Below are 17,584 nucleotides of genomic sequence, written 5' to 3'. Positions count from 1 at the left end.
TACAAGTGTTTCCTGTGTGTGTTGTTTCTTTTTTTGTCGTTTGTTTGTGTACATGGAGAAGATTCATTAGGACGCTGCATGGAGGATTTGAGGTCTGCGGAGCAAGAGGGACCCAGCCCAAGTGAAGCATGTCAAATTAGGAGAGAGAAAGAGGGGGGAAAAACAAACCACTGCTACTGGGACTCATTAGAACCTCAACAAACACAACAGTTTGTTGTGTACACGCATGCATGTGTGTGTGTGTGTGTGTGTGTGTCAGCCTCTTGTGTTTGAGCACATTAATGAAACAGAGGAGTTGGCCTCTGTGGTTTTAAGTTGTTTTCATCATCGCAGTTTGTTTTACAATGCACCAAAGCCGAGACTCTCTCCAAACAACTTTAATGAAAGTGAGGATCCAGGAGTCTCCTGGGAGAGGAGGCGCTAAGCCGCTACTCCAACGGAATAACTGACATGCTCCAGATTTGAAAGTATCGGGTGACAAATTTTCTGGCTCACAAAACATGGAGATGACAGACAGTATCTCTGATGCAAAGTTACTTTCTGTTTTACAAACCTGTTGAGATGATGAAAGTCAAAGCATGTTAGAAAGTGTCACAGATTTCTCTTTCAACCGCTCTGCGCAGGGGTGTGACACTGACCCAGAACTGTATTAACTGAGATTAACAAAGAAGAGCATGTACGCCTACTAAAGATCCCACATAATACGACAGTGAATAATCATTGATAAAAGTGTAGAAATAAAGACAAAGGCTTCAAGGAACTGAAATACCCAGAGTGCCTCCCACTCATCTCAGCCTGTACTGTGTTTCTTCACATGGGCCACCAAGCATGACGGAGCCAGTAAAATGTGGCATTTACATTCAGCAGAGCTTCATCATGCACGCAGAAATGGAGGGTTAATTTACTACTGGAAGAAAAAAAAAACATCTGCTACCCTCATTGATCTTTGGGGTTAACATGAAGCTAATCGACCCCGGGGCATTTCTACAGCAGAGTCTTCAAACAGCTCACTTCACCACACAGTCACTGCTGTACAAAAAGTCACTAACACCCACTGACATCTGGGAGCTGTTTCCAGATACGATCGCTAAAAGCACTAATTTATCCATTTCATAGTTTTGTTTCTTTGGCCTTTGAGTGCATTTATTAAACGTTAAAGTTTGTTATTATAACTCCTTTTTCCACAGCAGTTTAATTTTTTTTAATTGACCAGTGAACAGACCAACGGTCAAATAAAAAATGACTTGTCCCCAGTGTTAAATAGGCAACTTAAAAAGAGAAATAGTAATTAAAGTTCCTTTTAAAAACTTACACTTGATGCCAAGATTATAGGCACCCTCAAGGAAATGTAATATTAAGGACTTCCCCAGTGCTTTTGTGCAGAGCAAGGCATTTTTAACACAGTATTTTTGCACAAATCAGATTCTATCAAAAGCCTAAAATATTCCACTTTGCATAGAAAACCAAAATCACCAACAAACTCAGAATAATATAAGTGCACACAGGATGTGGCTTACTTAATGAGCACTAGAAAAAACAATGTTTGGAAAATACCTTAGTAAGGCACTCGACTTTACTATACACTATACTACTATAATTAGTCACTGTATGTTTAGGGACTTGCTAAGATAGAAAAGGGATTTTTTGATGATGACAAAGAAACAGCATTAAGCTTCAAACAACAAGAAGAATATATAGAGGGGGTTCACAAGGTGTAGAAAGATACTGAAAAGCTACATTTTCAAAAACTCCTGGAAGAAAGTATTTCAGGATTCCTGAGTAAACACCTAGACATTATTAATGACTTAGAACATTCTGTATTTGAGGTGCCAGGAAGAAAGTCACACAGCAAAAGTCTGCAAGACTGCTTAGAGACCTGGACAAAAAGGTCGCTTTTTTTCAAAGAAAATCTGCAGGAGGAGCAGAGATTCAGATTTTGTTCACATGTGGGCAGAAAATGCAGAGAAATAAAAAATAAGGAGAATAGGAATTAGAGGGGATTTTCATAAAGCCCTGCAGAAGTCAGAATAAGAATTCACCTCCATTCGTCAGGACCTTTTTCTGCTTGTACACCTGAGACATCTCACATCCACCAGGTTGACGTCCAGCACCCTTTATTCCTCAGATCATTTCAAAGGGACCTGGAGATCAAAGCTGACCCTACTTTAAAAATGGACAAGAATAGGGAATGCATTAAGGTAATCATTTATTCAAAGAAAGGGAAAAAAGATTCCTTCACTGTCTGTCTTACCACTTGTCTCTTTTTCGCTCCTAACTCTCCTCAACCTCTTGAGAAGCCTCAATAGGCTTTTTAATATGCAGGAAAAATAAGCTAGACGTCCACTTCAGGCAATAAATGGACAGAAAAAGCGTTAGTGAATAGAGTTCAGCTACAGGAAGCTGGCTTCTGATGGATTAACTCCTGGTGCAACAGACGTGAAGTGGTTCCTGAGCATCACCTGAGTCTGAATGTCTCTTTTGAAATCATAGACACATGCCTCATAAGGATTGGTGTTGTTTGGCATGATGGGATTTAAGGGGGGGGGTGACGAACCATGGCTGATTATTTGAGTAGGGGGAAGAATGTATCCATCTTCTTAATTAAGACATTTCCAGTGAGTGATCTTAAATCTACACACAATGGAGCAGCGAGCAAGTCAGATATATGGAATGACTTGCTTGAAAACACAGATTATATTCTGGACAAGATCTTGATTTGTGCCAAATACATTTCCTTGTTTGTGCAGTGAACGCTTTGTCTCTGCCACACACACACAGAGAGACACACACACTGACTCACTGACTGGGAGGTGACCCTGTGAAAGAGCTCCGTCACACTCGCTGCCCAGCAAATGGACTGGGGCCTGAGACAGCTAATGGCATAATGAGTCCACACCAGTCTGCTGTGACACTTTTGACCAAAGGTGTGGGTAACGGCCCAGAATGAAGGCAGCAAACTAGATAATGAGAATGGAAACACAAAGAAAGAATGTACCAGTTACTGTACATACATTTTTTCTGGAATGTTATTTCCATGATTTTTTTAAGGTAATTTACCAAAAACAAACAGCAGCATGTTGTGTTTGCAAAATATCTGAGTGATCTGAGATGATATTCCAAGATATGAGGCAAAAAGGGTAATTACTCTCTTTAACCAACAATGAGCTGCTATTACAATTTACTTCTGGATTGAATTTGTCAGGTGAGTTATTACTGTCTTCTTTTAATGGTTGGCCAAAAGGGTCCATTAACAAATAAAAGGAAATTGATATATACTTTAAGGTCACTGAACTATTCTTGATACTACTGAACTATTTGCATGTGACTTCAATTAACGACTTGCACAATTTCAGGAGAGCACTCACGAAAATCATGAACTAATAAAACTATTCTCCATTGAGAAATAGCCTCATTACACAGACTTTCATGTGCTGGAGAATTTTCATTTGTTTTCTGACTATTTACTCTGCAACCATGACCTGCAAGGGAGAAAGCTCTGACTGTTTGTCTTGATTTTGACAATGGTGCACATGATCTGCTTTGTTTGTTCAAGGTGGAAAATGAAATAAAAACTATTTAAACCTTAATAAGCACATTATTTATTACATTATTAAGTTTGGCGTGACGCCCCCGACCCCACCCAGGCCTATGTCAAGTTGGCTTTTTAAATTTCAGTGTGTAAGACAACTCACATTAAAGAAAGACTCAGTCATTTATGCTTCAGCCTTGTGCACTTTTCAGATAATACGATGCAGATGTATGAGAACGCTGACTGTAATTAGAAGCCTTTGTTTGCTTACTTGGTTTGTTCGCTTGTAAGTCTCACCAGCAGACACACTGTTAGCGGTTGTATTAAATTCAATTTCTCTACACTGGAAAACATACTGTAGCTGTTAAGATTTGTTTTGCACAAAACCCACAAATTAATGACACTTTTCTTAGGATTTGTTTTTTAGAAGTTAAATCTTGAAATGCATGAATGTGGGTTTTTTGTTTGTTTTTTGGGGGGGAGTGGAGGGGGGTACACAGCATTAAGGGCTTGTTTTTTTATTCATTCAAAAAGGCATGTAATTTTAACATCTAGTAATGAATAACAGACAATGACATTACACACTGTATGCAGATTTAATGTCTGGTTTAATTCAGATTATCTGACAAACAAAATCAGGAAGATGTAAAACAGCAACTTGCTATTTAAAAAGGTTAATCTATGAAGAGAACAAAGACATGGTGATTGTTAAAAGTGCAGGTACATTGATTTACTAATGGACATAGCAACACTAAGTGTCTCTCTTAGTTTCTAGTCATTATGCTAAAGTACAATAATTGCACAGTGAGGCATTGTAATAAATTGTTTGCGAGTAGCATTGATCGTTACTGGCATTGCTATAAAACCACCACAATTGCTGAAAAAATTATTAAGAAATTATAAAATGCCCCCACCCAAAAAATGCTACTTCACTGTAATTCTTAAAAACTATTAGCAAAAAAAGTCAGTAGGGAGACAACTATAAATAGCAGCTGCTGAACACTATCAAATATTGGGTAGATAAACTTGACGGATACTGTTGTGAGAAAAGTTGAGCAGCTGCTTAAAACAAAGGTAATATGTTACCTTAAAAAAACATCAGAAGAGTCTTTTTCACTGCACTGCTGGCAGACTGTATAATGAGTCTGGGTCAGAGAAGTCTTTGACTGCGTCTCTCCTCATTATCATATGCTTTGGAGCAGGTTTCCACTAGGAAAAAAGTTTTGTACTTCATCTTTCAGGTTGCTGTATCATCACTGAGGATCATTTCAGTCATTTAGACAACAAGCGAGAGAGAATTACACTGACATCGCTGGGATACCTGAGGTATGACAGTACACATCCTCTCAAGTATGTACATACTTAGCATGGCTGCACACTTTACAGCTGCTGCACTCAGCATCCTTGACAGTTAATGTGAACACAAAAAAAAAAGGAAAAAAAGAAGGTGTATAGGCTTGAAAACATCCCAACTGAAGTGTAAAGCATCATTGACTTTTTTACCTGATGTAAAAGTAAAATCTGTGTCCAAATCTAGTTTCTCTGCTGAAATAGATATTATAATACAACAGGTAGCACGGCCGAGTGGTCTGAGGTAACAGATTAGTGCTCCTGTTCCTTTGCGGTAGTGTGAGGCTGGTGTGTGCATTGGCAGTGAATTCTGTACTCTTCTTCTTTTAATTTAGTTTACACTGAGCCGCCCTGTCTGTTTAATTTTCATTGTTAAATATCAAATAATCACATTTTTTTATGGACTCACCTGAGATGTTCCAGATATTTGGAAACTCTGGTGCTTCTGGTTTTTTTTTTTTTTAATACAGAGGACAGTGAAGAGGCCGGGTGAGGTGTAGTCTAGTCCGTCAGGCAGAAGTGGGCCAAGCTTCTGTTGCACTCAGGAGATGACACACATTCAGGGTTATCTAACTAACTGGAGTCAAGACTCACTGCCTCTCTCTCGCTCTCTCTCTCTCACACACACACCTACAAAGTCCTCTGGGTGCAGGTTGTTTCAGTGCTGCATGCTGACATTGTGAAAAATACAGTGCCAAGCTGACTAAACAACGCAGCTAAATTTTGCCGTGATGGGAGGAAAACAAAAGAGAAAACAAGAGCAAGAAGGACGGAACGGCAGAATTACACCTTCTTATCCAAGAAAAGGTGATTTGACATTAGGGCCACACTAATAAACGGGGTTATACGGGTCATACCAACTCGACCTAATCCCAGCAGTCATCAGGTGAAGGGCAGGGACAGTTCCTTAGTCAACCACATGGCTACATAGGACAGACAAAACATCCACACTCCCACCTGCAGCATAGTCAACTTGGAGTGTCTTATTAACCTAGACCTGCATGATTTTGGACAGTGAGAAAAAACTGGAAGACCCAGAAAAAAAAAATTGCTGAGTTTTTCCTAACATGCCTCAATATACTGCAGGTTAACAAAACCAACAAATGGCTATTTATTTTGTTCTAATTAACTAATCACCTATACCTGTTGGGTCACTAGCAGTAATTAAAAGGCTAATATCCTGAAGTTAATTATTCTAATGAACAATTCTTTATTATCTCATAAAATACAGAACAAGTCACAGCTATTCTTCTCCACGGCTGGGAATTATAAATCAACAGGTCGCACAGGTTAAGATAGTAAGAGGCCAACAGCTGTGTCACAGGTGTGAGTTACTGAAGTCTTTAGCGGTCGCCTCACTTGAGCATTCTCAGGTTAATTGCAGAGCAACATGTCAACAGGCAGCAAAGTTAATTTGTCTCTGAGCAAAGCAGGTTAGAGAGACACAGTCCAGCTTAGAGACTGGAGAACTACGAACATCATCCATCACTGTGTCACTACGTCAGCAAACAGCCGATTATTAAATCTATGGACTATTATAACTAATAAATTTCAATTTGGTCTTAAAAATAATCACCTTTTGTTATTATCCATAATACTAAAAGAAGAAAAAAGAAAACACAAAACAACATGTTCTGGAAGCCTTTTGCTATTGCTATGCAATATGCATCGCTGATGTGCTCAATGAACCATCAACATGCAACAAGGTCGGAAAGATTGCAATTTCAATAGAGACACAATGAGTCAATCAAGTGCTCTTTACACCGACTGATCCAGAGACGACTCCGGGGTTTTACAGCCACAGACTGTATCAGTGGTGTTTGACAGAGCAACAAGTGGGTGTTGATAGAGCTGTCTGATCCGTCTTGGTAACAAGACCACTTCAGACAACGATGTAGCTTAGAATTCATCTAAAAAAAGCACATCTTTGTCTGTGTAATCAAACACTGTAATAACTGTTGGGCTTTAATGTTCACAAACTTTCACCAGTTGTAAACTTTCACTTATTCATTAGGAACTTCAAATTCTGTAGACCCTCAGCTCTGTGACTGGAGGAAGTACAGGAACATTTCCCACTGTGGTAGAATTTTCTGTCAGAGATAATGAACAGACAAATGCCCTCAGCCCGAAGTTGGAACTCCGTCTGGTTTGTTTACCTCAGGAAGTAGTTGCACGCACAATGAACTTCAAATGATCCACATCTAATGCAAACACAGGCTTAAATCACCGGGCCAACAACATAATAAATGTCAATCATTCCAGCCATTGAGGTGCTGTGCGTATAATGGTTGAGCAATCATTGTTGCTATACAAAGACACAACACCATGTATATAATCCACACCAGGCGTGAAATGAGCTTCCATTTAAGATACTTTTGTGTTATTGGAGCATTAGCATTACTAATAGTTAGCATTAGCATTACTGTAGTCTGACTGTGATTCTTTTTTTGTCTCATAATTCCTAATTACTATTATTTAATGCTTGGCAAAGTATGAAGTCAAATATAATTTTGTTAAATAGGCAACATCAAATGGGACATGTTTTCTTACAACATGATGCAGTGACCCATAATGCTGGATCTGCGTCTCGCAGTAGGAAGTCACAAATATCTTCTTTCCCCGTTAGTTTCACCTCCCGGTGATTAGAGCAACATCTGCAAACACTGACAGTCCTCTCTGTATCACTTCTCATATTTTACAAGAGCAAACTCCAGGAATCATTAGCCAGCACAGGCTCATCATTAACACATTCATAATTCAGTGTAATGGATTATGTAATTGCTCCATTAATCAGGGGAGCCACCCAGCATACTCTCCTATGCATTTGTTTAATTATGGAAAATGCCTCTGTTTAAACAGATGCACTGTTTGCAGTCGTGGAGTTCAAACGTCTCCATTTAGCACACTGAGAACTGGTGCACAATGCCATTGTCTATCCTAATATCTCAGAGACAATTCCCAAAAAAGAGTTGGTACTCTTTTTAAAAATGGAATTGGTACTCTGCAATATATTTGAAACTTCTCTAACAGTTAATAGGACAAAGACATTAAAAAAGTATTTATAATGGGTGCTTATTCAACCAGAAGCATCAGAAACCGATTGACGGCACTCAGACGTAGAAGTATGTGATTAGAGCAGCTGACGTGACTTGTGAGAACTTAATCCTAGACTGTCATCAGCTATCTGTCAAAGAAACAAAGTCAAAGAATGCACACCTTCACCTCGGCCACCACCTCCACTCCAACATTGTCGGACCCTCAATGTAGCTTTTTTCATCTTTGAGTGACAGTTGACTACCATTACCCAGAGACACAGTGTATTCTGGTTGTCTGATCATTGTTAGAAAGGTCAGTGACAAGCAGAGCCCCCAGGGCACTTCTAAGTAAACTGAGTGCTGACAAAAATGCCAGACGTTGGTTATAAAAAAGATACTCTTGTTCTGTATGAAAAGAATCATTATGGAGAAATAACTACCCACTTCAAAGTTTTATGTATTCCTCATTTCCAAATGTCTGTGAAAATAACTGCTGAGAGAGTCTGCAATATGCCAGTGTCTAATCAGCAATTCTACTGCTAGCATTTTATTCAATTGGCTGGGTCATATTAAAATGAATGCAGTCAGGCAGTGTTATGAAACACTGGATATGGGTTAACTCTCACTGAGAAAAAGCAGCCCTATATTAATTCATTAAATATAGTGTTCCTTCACCTCCACATACTGAGCTGCAGGTCAGAAAAAAAATAATCTACGAAATCATGGGATTTAATGGGGGCAGAGATTGATTTTGGCTGCTCTTTGGCTGGCTATAAAATCAATCGTCGAATTTAAATTTTTAATTCAGTTTATCAATCATTGGCAGGAAGATGCAGGTCTGGCCTAAATCAGCTCACCTGAGGGCTTGGTCCTTTAGTTACTAACTGCACAAAAAAAACCAAACAACATAACCAGTATGCAGCTACTGTACTGTCAAGATGCTGGCAGAGACTCACGTAGATTAAAGCTTGCTGCCAATAACACAGCCTGAGCCAAACAGACAAGACAGGCAGAGGCACCGAGAATAAAAGATGGCAAAAAAAGAAAAAAAAGAAAAAAGAAATGTTTTCATACTGTGTGAAATGCACATGTAATGCTGGGTAGAAAAAAAGGAACATATTATGCATTCACCACATTCAGGTGACATTTAAATAAGCACAAGCCTCCTTCTCCTACAGTCCCTCTAACCCTTCTTTTCCCCAGGTGATTCTGGACCACCGTAATTTGAAGTTGTCACAAAAGAAATCCTCCACACAGACGGTCTCAAATGTCAGGCTTTTTTAAAGAGGATGACAGACCCCAAAAATGAGACACTTAAAAACTTTGTTTGAGCACATATGCATCTCAGGGAGAGTCAGTATCTCTCCTCTCCCTTTGAAAAGTTCACTTTGTTTTTTTATAGGAAATACTTTTGTTTTAAAAGAGTTGTTCAAAGACACCATTATAAATGACGCATCATTTGTCTCTTGCCTGGACATGCCAAACCGGTTCTTCCAATCCTTTGGCCTTTTTACTATTTATTACATGTCTGTTCACTGATAACAGAAGATTACACGTTTGTAGGCACTTGTGTAGGCCACCTGAGAGGGTGGTACAGAAGCAGGGTTTTTTTTTGGCATATACAGAAAGTAAATTGTTGAAGAAAATGATGGCTAAACACCATTTAACTAACCCTAGAAAAGTGAAAATATAAAAAAAATGACAGGTAAAAAAATGGATTAAACTTTTGGGAATCAATAATCTCCCTTAATTTTTACACCATGGATTGTTAAGACACATATGGAGAACTGCTACTTGGCTCAGCATTTTTAAGTGAAGTAAACACAAGGTTGTGTGTGGGCACACGGAAGAAGAAAGGTCAGAGGGACAGAAATGAGGAAAGAGCAAAGGAAATTCTCTTCTGTCTTACTTTCTTTTTGGGGAAGTTGGCACTGCCACTCTCTTATCTGCACCACTGCAGCTATGTCAGCATGTCCACGGGGTTACATTGGTTTCATCTGCCCTCCCACCCACCTTTCTGCTTTCTTCCTTACTTACTTGAATCAGGGACAGGACTTGAGTGTTTAATATGGCTGCCAGTGAGGCAACAGCCATTTAATAACAATGCAATAGCTCCTCACAGCAGTGGTCCAGTGTCGCTCGTGCACCCTGCTGAGTGCAGATGGTACATTGTGGTTTCCAAAAAACATTCTCCTCATTGAAAATGTTTCCCTGCCTGTATTCCAACACACAAGTTGCCTTAATTCTCAGCATTACCTAACTCTCTCTTATTTGACAGAACACAACAGGGTTGTTTCGTAACAGGTCAGCTCCAGAGGTGTTGTGTGTTTATTCTGATGTGTTTGCGAGTGAGCGTGTTTGGCGGTGAGCCTCTCAAATGTGAGCCTCCTGCAGTGTGGGACATCTGGAGGAGGAGTTACCATGTAGACGGAGAAAAGGAGAAGAAGAGTTCAGGCCTGAAATATCAGCCTCCAAGGACATAACTGCTGTTCATTAACATACAAAGGCAGGAGATGGCACTGAAGATTTATTCCAATCAACACGGCTAATGCCTCCATAAGCCAGTCACCTTGCTAAGTTGTCCAAAAAACTCATTCTCCCCTTCGGTGTCCCACTCTCCCGACTGACCGCCGAGAGCAATTACGGTGCATTCTGATGAAAATGACCAGTAATTCAGTGTGAGGAAAAAGCTTCAGAGCAACCATTTCACGAGGTGGATGTTCATTATGAGCCAGCAGGGAAGAGTCTCCCCTTAATAGAGTGTCAGCCATAAACATCCCTCATCATCAGCACGCCTGCCATTTGATCTCACCTCTGGGGCTTCTGAGCTGGGCATCTTCATTCATTTCTTTAGTGTTTGGATGTGTGTTTACTCAGTAATGGACTCTGCTCAGAGAGTTGTTTGGGAGGGTGGGTTGCAAAGTGAAAGTGCCCTACACTCTTTTGTGGCTGTGATTAACGACTAAATTAGAAAACAACTCCAGGTCACCTTCTTAAACATGTGATGGATGGTCTAATGTTCACATCTGATAGCCTTTGTGTGTAGGTCGGCTGAAGCCTGGCCTTACAGGTGGAGCAAAACAAAAGTTCATTTCCAAAAAAAAAAAACTGCAATGATTAAAACCACCCTGTAAATAAAACACACTATCACACAAAGGGAATTAAAATGTGATGCTCTATGGTTATGGTAACAAGCATTTCACCGACAACTGTTAATGCAACTGCATCCACTTCAGTCTGTGGAGCTTCAGTTAGTGTTGCCCTCACTCAACTGTGTGTGTGTGTGTGTCTGTGTGTGCCACTGCTGTCACAGGCAGTTTACAAGACTGGGAACGAGGTTCACCATCTGTCCCACCTCAATGGGGTGCACAGGGGGACGTTTTGCTCAGTTTATGGCATGCCTGACTTCCCCTAATGCTGCACAAATGTTTGGAGACATTACATAAGCAATGAGACCTTCACTAGGGTGGAGGGGCAATGGTGGTTGGGGCATGGCTACTGCTAACAGCCATTGTGACACAGCACAGTAACGCTACCAAAAATATTTTTTATAATTAACTTATTTAATTGAATAATGTGATAGGGGATGCTTGTTAAGGATTTAAAGTTAGAAAATATAGTTAAAGAAATTTGGTTAGAAAGTCCAACCCATCATTATAAGTGGTTTTAAGTCTTGAATTCAGGACCTGTTCTCTTGTGACTGCTAAGAGCAGGGGTTCAAACCAAGTTTGAATGGGGTCGTAAAAACCATAGCCATCACATGGCTGTAGCTGGAACTTGTTGGCAACAATAGCAACAGTGTGACTGAACTGTCCGTAGTGAATTGGAGACAAAGGAGGGACAGAGAACATTACTTGGGACACAATTAGCTCCAGTTTGAGTCATAAGACCATTTAACTAATGATGGGAAATAAAACAGGTCTGAGAATTTCATTAGCATATCACCATGCTGTCTTTGAATATACATTGTCATGTTTACAGAAAAAAACATTAAAATATGAACGTTGATGTATGCCTTTAGTTGACTGTCTGTAGATTCAGTTGAATTTCTTAATGTCAATATAAAATAACAATGTATGACAGCCACATGTCTAGCCAGCATTGATATGCTGTTCTGAAATATGTCTTTGAAAGTCAAGAGGTTGACCTGTTTTGTTGTTTAGTGGAGCAGCAGAAATCTGACAGGTGTCGCGCTCATCCCTCTGTTCCTCGTAGATCTCGGAGCAGAACACACACTCACGTTAGTTATGACTTGAAGAGATGTGGTGAAAAATTGACCGGAAGCTACAAAGAGCCAGGATTTGATCTGAATGATAGAATGGTAAAATCAATAGTAATATATAGGTTGTGTTTCATATGTGAAGCTAAAGTAAATGTATTTTTCTAAAATGCATGCACTCTAAAGAAATAGAGAGACAGGATTAACAGGTCTGATATACAGGCAGTGGAGCAGAGGAGACTCAGCTGCTGTGACTAGGAGGACAGAATACAGCAGGCATCACCGCCACCCTTTGTGCCTCCTTCACAAGCTGCCCTGCCAGTACTGATGTACAGGGAGTGTAGTTTAACTCCCACTCTGGTACTTTAACCACTAACCTTGTGTCTGTGGTCTATATATGTAAAAGTCACTATTTCTGTCATTAACGCAACAGAAAGACAACAATCGACTTCGAGGCCTGGATACGACTGTGAGTAAATATGCAGTCATTGTGTCCCATAATTCCATTCTAGTAGTCCTGTAGACATCTACACATGCAGGAGGTAAGTTACAGCAGCACCCCCGCTGCACCCCCTCAACCCTGAGCTCTCTTCGAGATCACACATCTCCAAAGAAAACCAAGTGCAGCAGGAGGAGGAGATATAGCAAATCACATTAAAGGACATGTAATGAATCCATTGCCCTTTCCAAACATTTGGCCTTCACTCAGTTTAACCTTGAAACGGCCTTTTTTTTAACTAAGCTGCATGAGGACTTCCTAACCCCTTCACACACCCCCCTCACATCTCAAAGAACCAGTGTGACATTATAACAATGGCTCTGCTGAGATAATTATTGAATAGGATCCTTCACTGTGCTGATGATACGTTGTAATTTCATTTCACTTACGTCTGTTTCATAATGTAATACACAATTGAGCGGGGGCACTTTACGTCCCAGAAGACCACTTCCTCTTTGAGATAATAAAAGTCTTTTGTGCTTGCCTTTGAGAAATCCTTGGTGGATTGTGCCAGTGCATATTCTGGAGCACATCAATTAATATGCATTAAATGAAAGGGTATTAAGTTATAAGAAAATAATTAATAACTCTAATTGCTGTCCTGCTGCTGCTTTGCTAAAGAGCCATCAGTCCATCACACTAACAGGACATCACCTACGGGCCTCGTCTGAGTTCTCAACTTGGCTCACAGAGGCTGCACTTACACCACATTACATGGTCACCTTACTTTAGCTTGAAACTAATGTGAAGAGGCACATCACTACAGCAGAGAGTAGCATCTTCATGTAATGCAGTGGCAGCGGCAGACGTATCGTCCCATCGCCAACACTGGAGGTTTCCAGAGCAGAACACATCTGTTTGTGTTAGAGAACACTGTGGACGTCTTTATGCTCGGCGCTATCGCTGGATCTTGTCTCATTGTGCGCCACGGAGAATAGTGCTGGCTCAGAGTTACACTTTCCGCCATCGCTATGAAAAAGATATCTGCAGCTCCGATTATCCTTCGCCCTGTGTAGCTCCACAAAACACAATCACTGCCACTGTCAGTAAAATCATAGCAGTGATGGGGTTAGCAATGGCATGGGGAAAATTCCAGCGGTGCTCCAACCTCGATTACTCACACTCACCTAGGCGCAGACACACACTCACCGGCACGCTCCTGCATATGGTGAAAAACTAGGCTAACTAAGCTGAGAAATTAGGTCTCACAAGCAAATTGTTTCTTTGAAATATCTGTTTTTAACCATTGCTCATTCTTGGAGGAGTTCTTGCAGCTTTGACAGAGTAGCTGGAGCAGACTGATGATGTCTTTACTTGTTGTGAGTAAGTAAAGCTATTTAGTGGTTACCAATGAAGCCTTCCATTTAGAGCGTATTCCCTCTGACTACGAGCACCTCACAGCAGGAGCATTACTCTCTTGATCAGTTTAAAGCTCCACCTTTACGTTTCTTTCTTCCATAACTGCTGTGGCTTTCAGCGAAATCAATCTCACTTTTGGTTGGAGATAATGAGCCTGTTTGCCAGGTTTCAAATGAACACAGTTGGCCCCGAGCTCCGTTGCCCAACACAGTCACACCGTGCAGACACTTTTAAGGAAGGCAGTGGAAGAGACGCAGCCGTAACCTTCAGAGACCAATTAAAAACACATATTCAAATTGACCTGAAAGAAAAACAGTCAGGCGTTCTTTCGCAGCGTAGTGCTGCCCTGCCGCTTCAGCTTCACTCACTAACAGGTTCATTACAATTGTTTTTAACTCTGACAAACAATCCCAACTCTGAGAAATAATAAAACATTCTCATCACAGCAGGTCCAAAGATAATATCCAAAAGTGGTGACATCACATAGACATGGGCTCACGTGGCAACTTGTTAAACTAAGATAACAAAAACAAAGGCCAATGGATCTTTCAACAGTATAAGACAAAACACAAATTAAGATAAAATAAATAATAGAAAAAAAAAGTATCCTCTCAGTCATTGTAATAAGTTACAGATGATTTATGATGCTGTGCTGAAACAGTAACACACAAGTACACAGTACACATAGTAAAACTAATAAAGAAGTTAAGAAATATTTAGAAACAAAGGGTTTGAAGAGTGCTTTACTACTGCAGAAGTAAGAATTTTATCCATGACATATTTGGTACCACAGCCCAGAGGGTACGCACTGACTCTGAAACATGTCCCCTCTCCCTCCCACAGCACTTCCTGGGGAGCTGCTTCCATAAATCCCTCCTAATGGTCGCCAGCCAGGGAACTTTTTAACACAGGACTTAGCAGCCACTGTTATTCACCCGTAAAGCAAGAGTCGCGGGGATGACGGATGGTAATAAATATTGCACAGGACTAACAGAGGTCCCCTCAGATAAGTTCAATTGCCTTGAGTGATAGGGTGGTGCTCAGCAACCCAGGAGAGGGTAGCAGAGGGCAGGCTCTTCACCAGGTCTGCTCGTGGAGTCTGTTCAATTTCCTCTCTGGAAACATGACAGTTTCTAAAGACAGCTGGTATGTAGTAGTAAAACAAATAAGAGGATCTGCAAAAACCCAAAGTATCTCAACTTTGTACTAAAACTTTTTGGTGTAGGGGGACAAAAATTGGCCACAGATGATGTAACGGTGCTCAGTGTTACGACCCCTTTCCTCCTGCTGCTCTTGTGAGTGAGGAGAGATGTAATGGAGTTCCTGACAACAGAGCTCTGCTGTGCTGCGCTGCCCACCATCTTAAATGGTTCCTGGACAATGGCCGAAAAACTGAGCAGACACGCAAGCTGCACACATCTGCAGTGTCTTTATGTTCCCTTCAGACTCACTCACACACACACACACACACACACCCTGCTTCCCCTTCTAATACAGACACATGGTCACCCATAAGACAAGACAAAGAGCTGTTTTACCAAGGTCATGTCCTGCTCCGCTGCCAGGCATTAAATAAATGATCTTGTTGTTGACTTTTCTCCATTGTGTCTAACCTACCATGAAACTGAACAAGTTCAAAGGCTCACGTTAATGCTAATTAGGTTTTAAAAAAAAAGTAAATGTAAAAGTCCAAAATTAAAATCATCTTTATCGAGGACAACAAATGAGTGACAATTCTGTTGGGCAATGTTGGATTACTGCAGGTTTTCATTAATGCAACATGTGTCCTGTTGTCATTTTCTCCCAGTAATCAGTGAATTAATTAGCCCTCATAATGTGTAAGAATACTTGAGTGTGTGTAATTAACAAGTTAACACAAGGCAATTAGCGGCTCATTCATACACTGTCAGTGTCCAGCAGCGACTGCAAACATGATGAACCATCGTCATTTTTCTTTTACAGATGAATCTTAACTACAAATATTAGCACTGTGGCTATAAAGAAACTAAGATTTATTACACTCAAACGCATTCAAAATACCAAGAACACAGCCTGCGTTCAGATGTGCCCCGGGCCTAGACGATTAACCCCAGAAGTTCTTATCACTTCCTGGCAACGGGGTCATGATAAACACACAGGCTTGTATCAGGAAGGGCATCAGGTGTGAAATAACTCTCAACTTCCCTGTGCAGATTATCTGTTCAAGAAATCTTCAGCAAATCATCCAACAACAACATCTATAAGACATTCGAAAACATGACGGATCCAAATCTCTCCACTCACATCTACTGAAACAAAAAAGCACACAGGTCTGTGTCTGTGTTCAAAAGTTTCATAAGCCTGATCTCCGTCTGTAGCATTTACTGCCACCTGCAAACCTTCAGATTCTGCAGACACAAAATAAATCCCTCAGGTTTTAGTCCCTGCAGCAGAGTACCTAGAATGCCATGCAAATGTGCTTTTGTTATTTGTGTCCTTACGATGAAGAAGAAGAAGAAGAAAAAAAAAAGGAATAAAAGTTTATGTAAAGCCTCTGGTGTATTGAGTGATGTTGTCATCTTCTCTGACTGTCCCTCAGGAAGTATTACAGATGAGGTACTTGTAAAGGGACAGTGACACTGATACAGTGTAATGGTTTTATTTAGATATATGGTATTAACATATAATAAATAGTCTTTAAAAATGACAACATTGTTGTTAATGTTGCTTATATACGACTACAGCACAAACGTACTCCACGTCTGCAGAAAACAAACAAACAAACAAACAAAACAACTCCGTCCATCTAATACGCATAACAACCCACTTCCTATTTTCTTTTAACGGACATAGACACACACACACACGCACACACACACACCTTCCCACTCCGTGCAGGTCTCAGTGTGTGTGCGCTGAACATTTTCCCTGCACATACCCTTGCAATGTCATGGTGGGGGACACTTGAACACACCATGTTTCGACGGTTGTATGAAACACTCAAATTCAGCTTGGTGTGTGTTTAGACAGAAAACAACAACCCCGGGTGCAGCGTGTTATCCCACCCGTCTGTCCCTCATCTTCATGGCGCAGTGAGGTGGACACACATGGTCAGAGCTATATGCGGACACACGGCGGCTCGTCACTCATTCACTCACACTCTCACTGTATGGACAGGAAAACCGGACTAATGCGTGAAAAAGCAGACTGAGGTCTTACCTGGGTGAGTGATATGTGAAGTTGCAGACTTTCTCAGTAGTACGACGGCGGCGGCAGCAGCATCATCCGCTCCCGCTGAAGATTTGGCAGAAGATAGTGATTTCACCTTATTAATCCTCCCACAAGTGAAAACGTCTCCTTCTCTTCTTCTTCTTCTTCTCCTCCTTTTATATTCGTCTTCTGTCTTCACATGTGAAGAAACGAGCAGAAAACAGTAGTGATAAGCCAACACGTTGAAGGCGAGGATGTGCCAATATTTGTTTATTTGTTTTTTGTTTTTTTATTACCTAAACACCACGCACCGTAGAATGCAGAGAAGGTGTCTGTTAGTGTTTGACTGTTATTTTTCCCCCAGCTCCTCTCTCTCTCTCTCTCTCTCTCTCTCTTTCTCTCCG

General features: G+C 40.7%; 1 protein-coding gene across 3 annotated transcripts in view; it reads right to left on the bottom strand.

Annotated features, from left to right (window-relative positions):
• Positions 1 to 17,584, bottom strand: part of LOC103381637 (C-terminal-binding protein 2) — a 79,581-nt gene extending 61,997 nt beyond the window's left edge. For all 3 annotated transcript variants that reach the window (XM_008314093.3, XM_008314094.3, XM_025057655.1), the window contains exon 1: positions 17,190 to 17,584. The gene's annotated coding sequence lies outside the window, so the exon portion shown is untranslated. The remainder of the gene's footprint in view (positions 1 to 17,189) is intronic.

Source organism: Cynoglossus semilaevis, chromosome 8, assembly GCF_000523025.1.
Source record: "Cynoglossus semilaevis isolate Cse_v1.0 chromosome 8, Cse_v1.0, whole genome shotgun sequence".
NCBI lineage: Eukaryota > Metazoa > Chordata > Actinopteri > Pleuronectiformes > Cynoglossidae > Cynoglossus > Cynoglossus semilaevis.
This window is presented reverse-complemented; position numbering and strand designations above follow the sequence as displayed.